The sequence below is a fragment of the Bos grunniens genome, chromosome 3, assembly GCF_055505025.1.
Source record: "Bos grunniens cultivar Pamir isolate PY7600 chromosome 3, Bosgru_T2T1.0, whole genome shotgun sequence".
In the NCBI taxonomy this organism is placed as follows: domain Eukaryota; kingdom Metazoa; phylum Chordata; class Mammalia; order Artiodactyla; family Bovidae; genus Bos; species Bos grunniens.
The window spans coordinates 9,249,524-9,267,689 of record NC_141167.1 but is presented as its reverse complement, the minus strand read 5'-3'; the positions used below and the strand labels follow the sequence as shown (position 1 = coordinate 9,267,689).

The window sequence follows — 18,166 nt, the reverse complement described above, 5'->3', positions numbered from 1 at the left end:
AAAACTATTCCAGCCCTCTCGAAGTTTCTTCTCTGTAGCATCAAAGGCCAAAGCCTTTGAAGAATCACTGATTCAGCCAGGATATAATATGACCAAGAGCGACAGAAAATTGCCCACCCTAGTTGTTGAAAGACTTGTAAAGACAAGGCAGCAGACCGCCAAAGTTCAGTTCAGTTCAGTCGCTCAGTCATGTCCGACTCTTTGCAACCCCATGAATCACAGCACGCCAGGCCTCCCTGTCTATCACCAACCCCCGGAGTTCACTCAGACTCACGTCCATCGAGTCAGTGATGCTATCCAGCCATTTCATTCTCTGTCGTCCCCTTCTCCTACTGCCCCCAATCCCTCCCAGCATCAGAGTCTTTTCCAATGAGTCAACTCTTCGCATGAGGTGGCCAAAGTACTGGAGTTTCAGCCTTAGCATCATTCCTTCCAAAGAAATCCCAGGGCTGATCTCCTTCAGAATGGATTAGTTGGATCTCCTTGCAGTCCAAGGGACTCTCAAGAGTCTTCTCCAACACCACAGTTCAAAAGCATCAATTCTTCAGCGCTCAGCTTTCTTCACAGTCCAACTCTCACATCCATACATGACCACTGGAAAAACCATAGCCTTGACTAGACGGACCTTTGTTGGCAAAGTAATGTCTCTGCTTTTCAATATGCTGTCTAGGTTGATCATAACTTTCCTTCCAAGGAGTAAGCGTCTTTTAATTTCATGGCTGCAGTCACCATCTGCACTGATTTTGGAGCCCAGAAAAATAAAGTCTGACACTGTTTCCACTGTTTCCCCATCTATTTGCCATGAAGTGATGGGACCGGATGCCATGATCTTCATTTTCTGAATGTTGAGCTTTAAGCCAACTTTTTCACTCTCCTCTTTCACCTTCATCAAGAGACTTTTGAGTTCCTCTTCACTTTCTGCCATAAGGGTGGTGTCATCTGCATATCCGAGGTTATTGATATTTCTCCCAGCAATCTTGATTCCAGCTTGTGTTTCTTCCAGTCCAGCGTTTCTCATGATGTACTCTGCATATAAGTTAAATAAGCAGGGTGACAATATACAGCCTTGATGTACTCCTTTTCCTATTTGGAACCAGTCTGTTGTTCCATGTCCAATTCTAACTGTTGCTTTCTGACCTGCATACAGATTTCTCAAGAGGCAGGTCAGGTGGTCTGGTATTCCCATCTCTTTCAGAATTTTCCACAGTTTATTGTGATCCACACAGTCAAAGGCTTTGGCATAGTCAATAAAGCAGAAATAGATGTTTTTCTGGAACTCTCTTGCTTTTTCGATGATCCAGCGGATGTTGGCAATTTGGTCTCTGGTTCCTCTGCCTTTTCTAAAACCAGCTTGAACATCTGGAATTTCATGGTTCACGTATTGCTGAAGCCTGGCTTGGAGAATTTTGAGCATTACTTTACTAGCGTGTGAGATGAGTGCAATTGTGCGGTAGTTTGAGCATTCTTTGGCATTGCCTTTCTTTGGGATTGGAATGAAAACTGACCTTTTCCAGTCCTGTGGCCACTGCTGAGTTTTCCAAATTTGCTGGCATATTGAGTGCAGCACTTTCACAGCATCATCTTTCAGGATTTGAAATAGCTCCACTGGAATTCCATCACCTCCACTAGCTTTGTTCGTAGTGATGCTTTCCAAGGCCCACTTGACTTCACATTCCAGGATGTCTGGCTCTAGGTCAGTGATCACACCATTGTGATTATCTGGGTCGTGAAGATCTGTTTTGTACAGTTCTTCTGTGTATTCTTGCCACCTCATCTTAATATCTTCTGCTTCTGTTAGATCCATACTATTTCTATCCTTTATTGAGCCCATCTTTGTATGAAATGTTCCCTTGATATCTCTAATTTTCTTGAAGAGATCTCTAGTCTTTCCCATTCTGTTGTTTTCCTCTTTTCCTTTGCATTGATTGCTGAGAAAGGCTTTCTTATCTTTTCTTGCTATTCTTTGGAACTCTGCATTCAGGTGCTTATATCTTTCCTTTTCTCCTTTGCTTTTCACTTCCCTTCTTTTCACAGCTATTTGTAAGGCCTCCCCAGACAGCCATTTTGCTTTTTTGCATTTCTTTTCCATGGGGATGGTCTTGATCCCTGTCTCTTGTACAATGTCACAAACCTCATTCCATAGTTCATCAGGCACTCTATCTATAAGATCTAGGCCCTTAAATCTATTTCTCACTTCCACTGTATTATCATAAGGGATTTGATTTAGGTCATACCTGAATGGTCTAGTGGTTTTCCCTACTTTCTTCAGTTTCAGTCTGAATTTGGCAATAAGGAGTTCATGATCTGAGCCACAGTCAGATCCTGGTCTTGTTTTTGTTGACAGCATAGAGCTTCTCCATCTTTGGCTGCAAAGAATATAATCAGTCTGATTTCAGTGTTGACCATCTGGTGATGTCCATGTGTAGAGTCTTCTCTTCTGTTGTTGGAAGAGGGTGTTTGTTATGACCAGTGCATTTTCTTGGCAAAACTCTATTAGTCTTTGCCCTGCTTCATTCCGTATTCCAAGGCCAAATTTGCCTGTTACTCCAGGTGTTTCTTGACTTCCTACTTTTGCATTCCAGTCCCCTATAATGAAAAGGACATCTTTTTTGGGTGTTAGTTCTAAAAGGTCTTGTAGGTCTTCATAGAACCATTCAACTTCAGCTTCTTCAGCATTACTGGTTGAGGCATAGAACTGGATTACTGTGATATTGAACGGTTTGCCTTGGAAATGAACAGAGATCATTCTGTCATTTTTGAGATTGCATCCAACTACTGCATTTTGAACTCTTTTGTTCACCATGATGGCTACTCCATTTCTTCTGAGGGATTCCTGCCTGCAGTAGTAGATACAATGGTCATCTGAGTTAAATTCACCCATTCCAGTCCATTTTAGTTCGCTGATTCCTAGAATGTCGATGTTCACTCTTGCCATCTCCTGTTTGACCACTTCCAATTTGCCTTGATTCATGGACCTGACATTCCATGTTCCTATGCAGTATTACTCTTTACAGCATTGGACCTTGCTTCTATCACCAGTCACATCCACAGCTGGGTATTGTTTTTGCTTTGGCTCCATCCCTTCATTCTTTCTGGAGTTATTTCTCCACTGATCTCCAGTAGCATATTGGGCACCTACTGACCTGGAGAGTTCCTCTTTCAGTATCCTATCATTTTGCCTTCTCATACTGTTCATGGGGTTCTCAAGGCAACAATACTGAAGTGGTTTGCCATTCCCTTCTCCAGTGGACCACATTCTGTCAGATCTCTCCACCATGACCCACTTGTCTTGGGTTGCCCCATGGGCATGGCTTAGTTTCATTGAGTTAGACAAGGCTGTGGTCCTAGTGTGATTAGACTGACTAGTTTCTGTGAGTTTCTGTGTGTGTCTGCCCTCTGATGCCCTCTCGCAACACCTACCGCCAAAGTTAACAGGTCCTAAATCCTGGAGCCTGTAAACGTTACCTCACTGGGGAAAAGATCCGTGCAAGATGTAGTTAAATCAAGGGTTTTGAAATGAGGAGATTATCGTGGGTTATCTGGATGGGCCCTAGGTGCAATCATATATATCTTATAAGAAGGGAGCAGAGATTTTTTTTTTTTTTAACACTTTCACTTTCATAGCCCCCACCCTTTGCCTTCATTCAATATGGGGGCTTCCCTGGTGGCTCAGATGGTAAAGAATCTGCCTGCAATGCAGGAGACCCGGTTTTGATGACCTCCTATTTTCACTTGATTACCTACGGGAGCAGAGATTTTATATGCACAGAGGAGAAGGTGGTGTGAAGACAGACAGACACAGAGATTGGAATGATGCAGCCTTGAGCCAAGGAATGCTGACACCCACCAGAAATTGAAAAAAGCAAAGAGCAGGTTCTCCCCCAGAGACTGGAGGGAGTGCAACCCTGCTGACACCTTGATCTCAGCATGCTCGCATATGTGCTAAGTCCCTTGATCATGACCCCATGGACTGTAGCCCGCCAGGCTCCTCTGTCCATGGGGATTCTCCAGGCAAGAATACTGGAGTGAGTTGCCATGCCTTACTACAGGGGTCTTCCCAACACAGGAATCGAACCTGTGTCTCGTATCTCCTGCATTGGCAAGTGGGTTCTTTACCACTGTCGATACCTGCTGCTGCTGCTGCTAAGTCGCTTCAGTCGTGTCCGACTCTATGCGACCCCATAGACAGCAGCCCACCAGGCTCTGCTGTCCCTGGGATTCTCCAGGCAAGAACACTGGAGTGGGTTGCCATTTCCTTCTCCATTGCATGAAAGTGAAAAGTGAAAGTGAAGTCGCTCAGTTGCGACCGACTTGTAGCGACCCCATGGACTGCAGCCTACCAGGCTCCTCCATCCATGGGATTTTCTAGGCAAGAGTACTGAAGTGGCTTGCCATTGCCACCTGAGAAGCCTTGATTTCGGCATAGTGGTACTGATTTCAGACCTCTGGCCTCCAGAACTGTGAAAGAACAAATTCTCATTAAGTCACCGCATTTATGGTACTTTGTTTCAGCAGCCACAGGAGAAACTAAAGCAGATGTAATTTTTGGCCTACAGAGATGTGTAGAGATAAACTATACTAAGAATTGAAGACAATGAAAGACGATATTTAATTTGAGCCTCTAGTCCCTGCTTATATTATTAGTGGTTTGATAGCTGGAGGAAATCAGAAAGGAAAGGAAAGTCTTTTTAGCTTTTTTGTCTTACATAAGGAGAATGAAATATTGTATTATTTTTCTTCAATTTGATAATTAGAGAAAATGCCAGTTTAGGGATAGTTTTGAAAATGTTTAAAGATGCCTAAAGTAGAATTAAAAACAAAATGTATATTTTGCAAATCACTGAAGGAAGTGTGAAAAGCAAGACATGTTACCAAGAAAAAAGGAAATAGCAAGAAAACATAATAAACAAAAAGCATAAAATAGAATGATGAAAATAAAGCTATATTAGTCAGCAGTAATAGTTAGCTGATGTAACAAATAACCCCCAAATCTCAGTGTTGGACTGAGCTCCACCAGTCTTCTGTCCATGGAATTCTCCAGGCAAAAATACTGGAGTGGGTTACCATGCCCTTCTCCAGGGGATCTTCCAGACCTGAGGATCGAACCCAGATCTCCCACGTTGCAAGCAGATTCTTAACATCTGAGTAACCACGGAAGCCCAATAATTAGTTGATGTAACAAACAACCCCCAAATCTCAGTGTTTTAACACAATTAAGGTTCATTTTTCACTCACTTCACAATCCCATGCAGGGAGCAGGGCCCTGGGTATGTGTGGGCAGGGATGCCTCCTCCACAGAGTAATTCAAGGCTCTAGGATCCTTCCATGTGAGAGGCTCACCATCCTCCAGTGCACCCTCATATCTGGCCGACGGAGCAAGGGAAGAAAAAGCATTAGAGAGTGGAACAAATTTGTTTAAGAGTCAGCTCTTCCTCCATTTCCCATTAACCAGAACACATTTCCCAGCTCACCTAATTATCAGAGAGGCTGTGCCCAGGAGGGAGAAGAAGCACGAGTTGATGGACACAGAACACCGTCACTGCTGGAAGAACAAGCATATCGGTTCTGATAATGAGTCTGAATTCCCTTTTGTCTGACCACTGCGCGGTGTGAGGTAGGAGAGATGGGAAGAGAAGAGGTGGTCCCCGGAGAGGCCAAGGCTGCAGGAGCTCAGGCATGGGAGGAGAGAGTGGGGAACGATCGAAGGATCAGCCTAGAAGCAAGGTCTGGTGGGAGAGCAGGGTGTAAGATTGAGATGCTGAGCTATGAGTCTGCAAAAGGAGTGGGCAAACTGATGTGGGCGTCCCAGAGGCAGGCCCCGAGGGGAGGGTACCCAGGAAAAGGAAGCCGCTACAGTTACGCGTGGAGCATTTGCTGACCAGCCAGTGGGCAGGGAGGGAACTGTAAGGAGCCATGAGCTGGTCCCACGAGTTAAACTTCCATCTTGTAAGAAAAAGATTCTCAAGGTACGTAAAGGAGAAAGATGCCGCTAAACAGAAGAAACATAAAATATGTAAAATTTGAGGCAAAGGAATAGCCTGAAAACACACGTAAATAAAGAAGTAGCTATACAGTACGGGGAGCCCAGACAGGTGCTGCCTACATATAGGGCTTTCCTAGTAGCTCAGTGGCAAAGTATCTGTCTGCTAATGTAGGAGACACACACACACACACACATAGACAGAATTAAATGCGATAAAATGCTTAGTCTACAGGTATGCCAACAGTCATGGATCTTTATGCACCAAATAACCTAACAAGATGGAGAAGGAAATGACAACCCACTCCAGTATTCTTGCCTGGAAAACCCCATAGACAGAGGAGCCTGGTGGGCTACAGTCCATGGGGTCGCAAAGAGTGAGACACTTCTGAGCGACTAATACTTTCACTTAACCTAACAAGAAAACATAAATCAATATCTGTCAGAAAAACAGGAAGAAATTGACAATCACAGAAGACTTTAATGCATCTCTCTTAGTGGAGTCAAATAAATAAATAGAACTAAACTGGAATTTGTTTTAGGTGATTTTACCATTTTTTGATTTTATGCTATATATCAGACAGTGCTAGGTACTTTATGATAATGTTACTGCCATTTTACAGAGGAGTAAAGTGAGGCTCTGCCAGGTCACTCAATTAACTATCACGTACTAGTATTAAATGTCTGAACCCAAGTCTTTGACTCTGTAGCCACTTTGTTAGAGCCTCTTGAGAAAGCAGGGCTTCGTTTCATGGGAAACATTTCTTCCAAGAAGGACAAAGACACTCCAGCCCTCAAAGAATCCCTGATGACTCCAGGACAGGTTCTGGTTAATGGTGGGCAGTCAGGGAGCTTTCATTTACAGGGTGATGATGACGAGAGAACAAGTGGTCCAAGGTTACTTGGCAAGGAAGAGTGAGACACGGCAGCAGCTTAAGTGCTGCGTTTGGGGCAGCCCTGAGCTCCCAGAATGCCAGTCACTGCAGCTCCTTCAGTGACCTAAACCCTGTTCTTTCTCTTCAGAAAATAACAAAAGAAGAATCTTTGTGTCTGCTGAAGACCAGCTGGCAGCAGGAAAGGAGGGCCTCCGATTTTGCTCTAGACACCAACGTGTGCTTTGGGCTTTGGTCCGTCTTCTCAGCGTTTGCTCTTTGGATGGCACGATGCTTTAATTATTATTGTCTGCTATTATCATCATGGTTTAATTGTTGGTTTGCAGTGCCGTAGCTCAGAGGGGGGCATTTTGTAAAACAAGTATTATTTTCTTTTTGTAATTTCCAATGTCACTGAGGATAATTTAAGCTGCATTCTCATTTGAGGACAGGGGTGATTTCTGACCCCCTTCCCCCTGCAGCAGCTGTTCTTTCTCATGCTGTTTTCCCCTGATAATCCATTGTTACGACTGTTCTTGGTACAGCACCCACTGGTGATGACTTGAAAGCACCCGAAACCCTTTTTGTATTCTGGGGCTAGTCAGAAGGCAAGTGAAATCAACATAAAGATGCTATGATTTTTTTTTAAGTCTTTTCTCGTTTATGCATCTTTCTAATATGTGATGGATACAAATGATGGACGTGGGAAGCACCCAAGAAATGCCCACTGTTTCAAGTTTCCTTCAGAAACTGAAAGCTGAAGATCAGACTCGAGTTTGCCTACAGACAGCATCTGAGGAGTGTAGCCTCCTACAATGACAATTCAATGCCCTCCTAGCTTTTGAGATGAAAGTTCTGGCAGGGGTTGAAGCTGAGTGTCATAAACCTTACCCACAAAGCCCAGGGGGAGTCTTAGTGGTAGACTGGTGGGCAGAGGTAAGGGAGTGAGGGTCAGGTGGGGACCCCCTCACCTGGGGACCTGCTGTCAGGACCCTGTGGTGGAAAGTGGGACTCTGTAGAAAGAAACCCCAGAACGGGATTGGTCCTGCAGTCCTGGTACCCTGGAGTTAAAAAGAGTGTCAGCCAATCAGAAATGAAGATTGAGCCCCAAAGAGAAAGCAAGCAGTTTCCAGGCAGCCCCCAGGGGAATGGGAAAAAGACCCGCGGGGTCAGTGAGCTGAGCTGTTGTACTTGTCGGCTATCAAGATGGCCCAGGCTGCATGCCCAAAGGCCCTCCTTTGTGGGAAAGGGGCTCCCAGCTCCCTACCCCCAGCCCTACCCCAGCACCATGGAAACTCCTCTCTCCAGGACCCCAGGGGCCATGCCCACCTTGCCTTCTTTCACGGCTCAGACAGCATTGTCCTGCCCTGAGACTGTCTCCTCTCCTGACTCCCCGGGATGCACCTTTTTCTGGTTTACCTTCTACCTCCTCCACTCCTCATTCTGGGTCACCTTCATGGGTTTCTCTTCCTCTGTTCATCCTTAACACCCTGCATCTCCAGGACTCCCTTCCTGTGTGCTGCTCACACTGCCTACTCATTGGGTGGGTTTGTCCTAACCCATAGCTTCAGGTCTCACCCACCTGCATGCATGCTCTTGTCTTCCTGTTGAACTTGTAGTGTCCCGGCCGTGCCCATCTCCCCATCCCATCCATGTCCTTGAGCAGCCTCTCTTCTCTGCCTGACCATCCCCTTTCCTTCTTGACAACGCCTTCATCTGTTTACGTCCTTTTCATCTCTCAAGACTCAGCCTAGTTGTTCCCACCTGCAGGGGCCTTGCCTCACCCCTCGGCCTGAGGTAGGGGCCTTCTCTTTGCCAATCTATAACACAGTGCTTATCACACCACACTTAGGGGCAGAAACAAGCCATGTTCTTGTCTGTATCACCAGTCCTCGGCATGTATATGCACCCAGTACCTGCTATCTGTTGACTGGATGTGTGAATATCGGTCAGGAGACTTGTAGAGCTGTACTTGGAGAGTGAGAGACCATGGCCGCAGCATCTATGTGTCTCCTGGTTTTAAACAAAGTCGACTCTGGCCCAGGGTCCATGCAGCTTGGTCCTGTCTCTTTGGTGGTGATAGGATGCCAAAGATATAGCTGTGAGATTCCGGGGGCTGGATGTAAGTGGTAAAGGGAGATGTCAGAACCTGTAGTGAAATAAGAAGTATCTTCTTTAGCATATCGGATTGAAGCTGCCGCTCGTCAAGTGATACACACAGCAAGGACTGTGGGTGAGTTTGGCTGAACTGTGGGTGTCCCTGAACGCTGATGAGCCATTCATTCATTCATTCATTCATCAGTTCAACCAAACCAGAAGCTTAGTGTAGATTAGGCCTGGTCCTGGGTACTAAGGATGCAGATGTGAAGGAGACACAAACACAACCTTTAAGGAACTCAGCAAGACAGGTGAGTAAGACAGCCTGGCTCTGACACACAGGAGCACATAGAGGGAGCATCTCACCAGACTGGGGCTCCAGGGAGGATATGGAGAAGCCAGTGGAAAAGCTCCCTAGCTGGAGGTGGGGTATCTACCAAGACATGGTAGTCAGATGGTGTATTAGTTCACTAGGGCTGCTGTAACAAACTAAACGACAACAGAAATTTATTTTCAAACACTTCTAGAGCCTAGAGGTCCAAAACCAAGGAGTGCACCGGGTCACGCTGCCTCTGACAGCTCTAGAAAAGGATCTGTGTCATTTCCCAGCTCCTGGTAGTGAGCTGCCAGCAATCCTTGGCCTTCCTTGGCATGTGGACACATCTCTCTGCCGCCATCTTCACATGGTGTTCATCCCTGCGTCTCCTCGACGCCTCTGTTTTCAGATCTCCCTCTCCTTTCTCTTAGAAAGGCATCAGGCACTGGACTCGGGTCCCAGCCTACTCCAGATCTTAACTTCATGACATTTACAAAGACTCTATTTCCAAATAAGGTTACATTAACAGGGACGGGGGATTAGGATTTGAACAGGTCTTTTGGTGGGAGACCATGCAAGCCACTACAGGTGGTGTGAGGGCACATGCAGGTGTTGGAAACATCTGGGCAGAAGGAAGTCCCCAGAGCCAGAGAAGGAAAAGAAATGGGTGAAGACTGAGAGGAAGAGGAGGAGGCAGTTATCCCCTAGGAAGCCTGCCGATACTCTATAGGCAAAGGCGAATGACTGGCCAGATATGCAGTTCAGAAAAATCGGCCAGCCCTGGGGGAAAAGGGGGACTGAAAGGGTAGCAAAGAGTCTGGGTGCAGGAAGGCCAATTACTAGCTTGTCTGTGTCTGCCTGTGTAACACCGTTCTCTCTCTCTCTCCCAGTCATCTTCCTGTCTCACTCTCCCTGTGCTTTGCTTTTCTTTCTCCAAAACTGCTTCAAAGACATCTCCTCCTTGAAGTTTTCCTTGCCTCTCTCAATTAGGAGAAGACAACAAAAGGCCTTTGGTGCCAGACAGACGTGGCTTGAATACCACCTCTGACACTATGAGCTGTTTGATGCACCCCTGGCCCCCAGCAAGTCATCCCAGTTAACCCCTGGGGACTCTAGTTCCCGCCTCAGCAAGATGGCAAAAAATAGGCTCCAGCGTATAGGCTTGTCACGAGCACGTCAGACAATATGCACAAAGTACTTGGCATGTAGATTTCCAGCACAGGATCAGTTCTCTTCTTCCTCTGGTTATTTCGATGGCACTTCATTTATCCCACGCACTTAGCACCTCCTGCACGTATTATTATGTTGTGTGTGTCTCTTTCAATAAACAGCGGCAGCCTCCAGGGCAAAGACACAGCCTTCCACGTTTGGCAGCTCTCGGCCCAGAGCATGACGTGCATGCCCCTCCCTCTTCCGTGCTGGGCATTGTGTCTGAGGCCCAAAGAAACGAGTGCACAAACAGGCAAGGCGTCAAGATGAAGGATCACCTTCCCACACCTCGGTGGGCATGGGATCCCCAGACGATTTTCAGTATGGAAGAAGCCAGGAGACTGGATGGTCACCTGCAGGCGGGCTGCTTAGGCAAACCCAAATGTCTGCTTGGGTCCAGAAGTACCCTTATCAATGACAGCCTCTAATTAGCATTTTATTAGACTTGGGTTTCTATGGGATGAAAAATGTCTTCAATAAGAGTCTTAATACACGTGGTTGGCTTGGCAAAGCCCCTGACTAGCTTCAAGGATGTATCATGAAAGAGGTCACCAGCACCCGGAGTAGCCCCTGAGCTAATTTCCCTGCCTCCGATGTTGCCCTTACCAGGCTGTTCTTATTTGGCCACAGGAGTGATCTTCAAATGAGAATGGGACCTTGGAAGGCCTCAGCTTAAAATCCTTCCAGGACATTCCTTCATCAATTGAATAAAATCTAACATTTTCTCCGACCCACAGGCCCCAGCAGACCTGGCCTCTGCCTGCCTCTCCTGGGCCAGGGACAGCCTCGATGGCCTTTCTGCTGCTCTGAGGCTCCAAGCTGCTTCCCTTTCGGAGCCTTTGCCCACACTGCCCTTTATCCACTGAAAGCGTCCTCCCACCTCTTGCCCTGTCCAGCTCGTCATGTGGCTGCCTCCCTTTGAGCTTTTCCTCTTCCTTAAATGTCACTTCCTTGGAGAGGTCTTCCTGGCCAGCCTGTCTAACCCGATGACTCTAACTCGGTGCTCTGCTGTTTCCTCCATTTCATGTGCCATCAGCCATTCTGATGGGGTTGTGTGTGTGTGCGGGAGGATTGCCCATTTCCAGAGACAACTGGAACAGGGCACCCTGTCTGTCCTCTTCGCCTTTATCTTCCAGCACCCGGCATCCAGGGGGTGTTTACATAAACAATGGCAGCAAGAGGTCTGGAACTTCAGTTTCTCTCCTCTCTGTTGCCAAGCAGCGTGGCTTCTGCTTGCAGAGGACCTCAGGGTCCTCCTCCGCCTCGAGTCTCCCCCTCTCACCTCTGTTGACCTCATCAATGCCAAGCCTTTGACTTTGTCTGATTATCAGACCAGTGAAGCTGAATGCAATGAACCAGTGCTTTTAATTCCAGGTCTTGCATATCAGCCCCTTAACCTTATGTCTGGTTCACATGTAAACTATTGATCACCGACGGGGTCAGGCTGGCTCTCGGCACAGCCTCTTCCTTCTGAAGGGGTAGGCGGTGTTGTCAGGGGAAAGAGAGGAAGTGCCAAGGTCTGACCTGGACTGTAATTATAGAATGTTGTTCTGGCTTGCTCTCTGACCAGCTCTTGACCTTGAGCGAGTTACTTAATTTCTCAGAACCTCAGTATTCTCATTTTTAAAGAGGATGTGATGTATCTTTACAAAGTAAAGATACCCATGAGAACTAGATGGGATCAGCTGAAACTGCCTTGTACACGGTGGTTGTTGTATAAATATATTTTCTTTCATTTCTGCTTAGTCTCCATAGTCTCCGTTTTCACACATCTCATCAATCTGGCCCCCTGAGGCTTCATTTATTGATTCTTCAATTTACTCATTCATTCATTCCATTATTCACCCTCAGGGACCTCAGTCGGTCTCTAACCAGAGAAGGATTAAACCCAAACTCTGCCAGCTAATCCTGAGGTCCCTCTCAATCCAGCTCTGTCCCCATAACATCCTCACCCCACCCCGGAAGTCCAGTGTGGGAGTCCCCGTTCTTCTCAGGCACCCTAACCTCCCCTCGGGTCTTGTTTGTGTTACTACATCCAAAGAAGACACCCTCCCTTTCATGCCACCCAGACTCCTAGCCTCATCTCCTCCTCCATCCCCTGACACGCCTGGTCCATGAGAACCTCCCTTCCCTGAGAGTGCGTGCGGCAGTGCCACACGGCTGCCACACAGCTACCGCACGGTCTGCCCCGGTGGGTGGTGTCGATTTCCCAGTGCATCACGGACCACGGAGGAAGCAGAGAAGCCAGGGGCAGCTTAGCACAGCAGGGAGGACACTTGTCTGCTCTGCCTGCTGGGGGGCTCCTTCTCCCGTTCAGTCAAGTGTGGGGCCCCAGTCTCCCGACCTGTTGCCCGTGAAATACCTTGAAGAGAAGCCCCTCTGTCTTCACTCCGTCAGAAGCCCTTGGAGGGGAGGCCTGCCGGGGGCCTAAAACATGGCCATCAAAGAAACCCCCACAGCTCTGGTACTGAAGAGGCTCCACTTGTACCTATAAAAGGGTTTATCTCGGAAATCCAAGAATTAGCTTGAATCCTGCTGGAACTTAACTGGTGACTGAAAGCAAGAAAGACACACACATATCCAATAATAAATACGTAACTGGTAATTAAATTCCACTCACAATGGAGCTGAAAACTAAAAAAATGAATTTAAGAGGAAGAGTACAAAGAGGAAAACCATGAAACCTGACCAGAATACATAAACTAAGCCCTAAATAAGTTAAGGCACCTACAGTGTTCTCAGCTGGGGAAAATAAGTAAAGATATCAAATTGCCCAAATCCATCTATAAATGTGTGCAGTTTCAATGATAGTATCCATGGGATTGGGAGAAACTTGAAAGGGTAAATTTGGGAAATTAGCTAAGAAATTTGAAGAGGGGAGGAAATATGAAGGGGAGCTTGCCTTGTAAGAATTATCAAAATATGAGACTGAAAACTGAAGTCAGTCAAGTAGCTGTGCTCCAGGTACCTCAAGTTGAATTCTGTTTCGGCCGAGGAGGGAGCCCAGGAATCGAGAAGAGTCTAGACTCAGATCCCATGGTCAAGGTTTCAAACCCACTGAGAGAGCCCGGATACCCAGTCACAGGTGTTCTTCATTCAAGTACTTGTGAGCATCCTTGGAAGGGTCAGATCTAGCCCAGGTAGTGGGGCTACCATGGTGAACAGGACATGGCCCCACACACGAAAGTCATGTTCTTGTTGGGGAGAGGGGTGGTGAACAAATCAATAAACTAAGGTTCAGTTCAATTCAGTTCAGTCGCTCAGTCGTGTCCGACTCTTTGTGACCCCATGAATCGCAGCACACCAGGCCTCCCTGTCCGTCACCAACTCCCAGAGTTTACTCAAACTCATGTCTATCGAGTCGGTGATGCCATCCAGCCATCTCATCCTCTATCGTCCCCTTCTCCTCCTACCCCCAATCCCTCCCAGCATCTCAGTCTTTTCCAATGAGTCAACTCTTCACATGAGGTGGCCAAAGTACTGGAGTTTCAGCTTTCACATCAGTCCTTCCAATGAACACCCAGGACTGATCTCCTTTAGGATGGACTGGTTGGACCTCCTTGCAGTCCAAGGGATTCTCAAGAGTCTTCTCCAACACCACAGTTCAAAAGCATCAATTCTTCGGTGCTCAGCTTTCTTCACAGTCCAACTCTCACATCCATACATGACCACTGGAAAAACCATAGCCTTGATTAGACAGACCTTTGTTTGTTAACAAATACTAAGAAGGAAGCAAGCTGAGCATTTAGATAGAATATGGAAGAGGTTACTTTGGGTAGGTAGCCCATTTGGGAAAAATCATGAACCTATAACCCTTAAAAAATTAAACTATACAACTTCTGAGAAAATATTAAAGTTTTGCTTTTTAATCATTGGGAGAAGAAGAGGGTTTGCCCAAGCCTATCATGACATTCAGTATCCTTAAGGGAAAATATTAACGTACTTGATTACATAGAATGAGTAACTCCTATACTAAAAAGGACACCACAAGCAAAATTTAAAGGAAAAGGGACACCAGATGCTAGAAAAAATGTTAGCAACAAATATATAAAAAGTAATACATGTATATAAGGATAATAAATATTTTAAAATTATAATGTGTGAATAGAATTTATAAAGACAAATAACTCAATTAAGATGGATAAGAGGTGTGAATATATACAAATGACCAATAAATATATGCAAAGATATGCAACCTTACTAAATTATCTAAATTTAAAACTCTAGTGCAATTCCATTTCAGTTTAGCAGATGGGCAAGTATTTTAATATAGAATATATTTACATTGTAATATCTGATGTTTGTAAGGGGAAGCTTAGAGAGAAGAGTCGTATGAACACTGTTCAGTGGGAATGTAAGTTGACACAATTACTTAAGAGAATAATTTATCAGGTTTTTTATTAATAATTTTAAATATATACCCATTCACCCCCAAATTATTCCTACAATCCAACCGAAATCTTAACATCAATGAAAAACACTACATAAAGATGGGTATGTTCCTTGCAGAATCCCAGGGATGGGGGAGCCTGGTGGGCTTCTGTCTATGGGGTCGCACAGAGTCGGACACGACTGAAGTGACTTAGCCTTAGCCGTTCCTTGCAGTATTATATGAAATAGTGAAATATAGCCAAGTAGATGTAGCTCTCTCTTATATAGCATTAAGTGAATAAAGTTACATGAAACTATGTAAAATATAGTCCCCATGCTGGGGGGATGTATCCACATTGAAAAAAATCTGGAAGAATGTGCCACAAACCTAAAATCAAGTGGAAAGTTCTAGAGAACAGATTGGCTGATGTGAGACTCTTTTAAAATTCAGGACATCTGTATATTGTTAGCCTTTTTCTGCCTCAAGCATGTCTTATTTTTATAATTTTAAAAGACATTTGTAAACAGATATAGTGATAAGTGGAGAGAATCTCTGGTGATTCAGAGATTCTTTACCAGGAGAATTCTCTGGAATTCTGGATCCTCTGGAAAAGGAAATAGCAACCCACGCCAGTGTTCTTGCCTGGAAAATCCCATGGACAGAGGAGCCTGGCAGGCTACAGCCCATGGATCGCAAGAGTCAGACACAACTTAGCAGGCAAACCACCAACAGTGATGAGTGGATTGGATCCTGGAACAGAAGAAGGACATCAGTGACAACACTGGTGAAGTCCAGATCAAGTCTGGAGTTGAGATCACAGTAATGGACCCGTGTTGGTTTCTTAGTTGTGACAAATGTACGCAGGGAAATGTAAGAGGTTAATAATGGCAGAGCTGGTGAGGGGTCTGTAAGAATTCTCTGTATTATCTTTGCAACTTTTTTGTAAATCTCAAATTATTTCAAAAAAAAAATTTTTTTTAATGATTAGGAGAGAGAAACAGAGAGACAGGCTGGTATCCAAGTTTTACTCTGGGATACAAAGATGTAGGCTCACCCTTGCCCCCACTGCATCTGGACCAGCTTCTCAAAGATGCTAACGTTACCTATGACCTTTGCTCCCAACCACACACTTTTTTTAAGACTTAGATTTTTAGAGCAGGTTTAGGCTTCCAGGTAGCTTGAGTGGTAAAGAATCTCCCTGCCAATGCAAGAGCCACAGGGGATGAGAGTTCAACCCCTGGGTCGGGAAGATCCCATGGAGGAGGAAGTGGCACCCCCTGCAGTATTCTTGCATAGAGAATCCCACGGACAGAAGAGCTTAGTAGGCTGCAGTCCACGGGGCCGCAAAGAGTCAGACACGACTGAGCAACTGAGCATGCCCAGGTTCACAGAAAAACTGAGAGGAAGATGCAGAGATTCCCATTGACCCTCTGCCACACACATGGGCAGCTTCTCCCGTTATCAGTATCCCCCATCAGAGCAACACATTTGTTACAACTGATGAACCTACACTGACACATCATTATCACCCAAAGTCCATCGCTGACATTAGGGGTCACTCTTTATACCCATTATTCTAAAGGTTTGAACAAACGTGTAACGACATGTATCCACTATTATACTATCATAAGAGTATTTCCACTGCTCTAAAAATCCTCTGTGCTCACCAGTTCTTCCCCTCTCCCTGACCTAGCCTCCAGCAATCACTGATCTTTTTGCTATTTCCTTAGTTCTGCCTTTTACAGAGTATCCTATATTTGGAATCATACAATATGTAGCCTTTTCAGAATGGCTTCTTTCACTTAGTAATAAGCATATAAGGTCCCTCTATGTCTTTTCATGGATTAATAGCTCATATCTTTTTAAGGCTGAAAAATATTCTGTTGTCGGGATGACCATAGTTTATTTATCCATTCACCTACTGAAGGACATCCTGGTTGCTTCCAAGTTTTGGCAGTTATGAATAAAGCTGCTCCAACAACAGTATGCGTATGGTTTTGTGTAGAAATCAATTTTCAACTCCTTTGGGTAAATACTGAGGGGCACAATACAATCCAGAGATCATATGGTAAGAGCATGCTTAGTTTTGTAAGGAACTGCCAAACTGCCTTCCCAAGAGGCTGTACCACTTTGTCTTGCCACCAGCAGTGAGAGTCCCCATCGCCCCACACCCTCATCAGGGTTTGTCCGTGTTCTGGATTCTAGACGTTCTAATGGGTGTGTAGTGGTATCTTACTGCTTTTGTTTTCATTTGCATTTTTCAATGACTTATGATATAGAGCATCTTTTCATATGCTTATTTGCCATTTTTATTCATATATCTTTTTTGGTGAGGTATCTGGTAAGGTTTAGCGCATTTTTAATCATATTATTTGTTTTCTTACTGTTAAGTTTTATACATTTGACTCTCCATATCTACATATTCAGGATCCACAGATTCAACCAACCTCAAATGGAAAATATGGTAAAAAAAAAAAAAAAAATCCAGAAAGTTCCAAAATGCAAACTTGAATTTGCCCTGCACAGGCAACTGTTTACATGGCATTTACATTGTATTTACAACTATTTACATAGCATTTACATTGTATTAAGTATTGCAAGTAATCTAAAAGTTTTTCAAAGCATACAGGAGGATGTTCTACGCAAATACTAGGCTTTCCTGTACGAAGAACTTGAACATCCTCGGATTTTAGCATCTTGTTATCTTTTGCAGAACAGCAATGTTTAATTTTAATGAAGTCTACCTTATCCCTTGCTTTCTTCATGAATCTTGTCTTTGGTATTGTATCTAATATTATATCACTATAATCGAGGTCATCCGAGTTTTCTCCTATGTGATCTTCTCCGAGTTTTATAATTTTACATTTACATTTAGGTCTGGAATCTATCTGAGTTCATTTTTGTGGAAGGTGCAAAGTCTGTGTGTCGATTCATTTTCGCACAGGGACGTCCAATAGTTCCAGCAGCGTTTGTTGAAAAGGCCCTCTCTGCTGCATTGCATGGCCTTTGCTCCTTTGTTAAGGATCAGTTGACTATATTAATGTGGGTCTGTTTCTGGACTTTTGATCTATTTGTCTCTTGTATCACTGACATCACACCGTCTTGATTAATGTAGCTTGCTAGTCTTGACGTCTGGTAGTGTCAGTTCTCCAGACCTGTTCTTCAGTACTGTGTTGGCTCTCCCAGGCCTTTTGCCTCCCCATATAAACTTTAGAGTCAGTTTGTCAATATCTACAAATAACCTGCTGGGATTTTGACGGAGTGTTTGTTTTTTTTCCCCTGACTTTGCGTTCTCAGCATCCCTTTCCAGACTAGACTCA

General features: G+C 45.0%; 1 protein-coding gene across 2 annotated transcripts in view; it reads left to right on the top strand.

Annotated features, from left to right (window-relative positions):
* The window catches only part of CSMD2 (CUB and Sushi multiple domains 2), a 693,739-nt gene that overhangs the window by 513,601 nt on the left and 161,972 nt on the right, over positions 1–18,166 (top strand). The gene's annotated exons all lie outside the window — the stretch shown is intronic.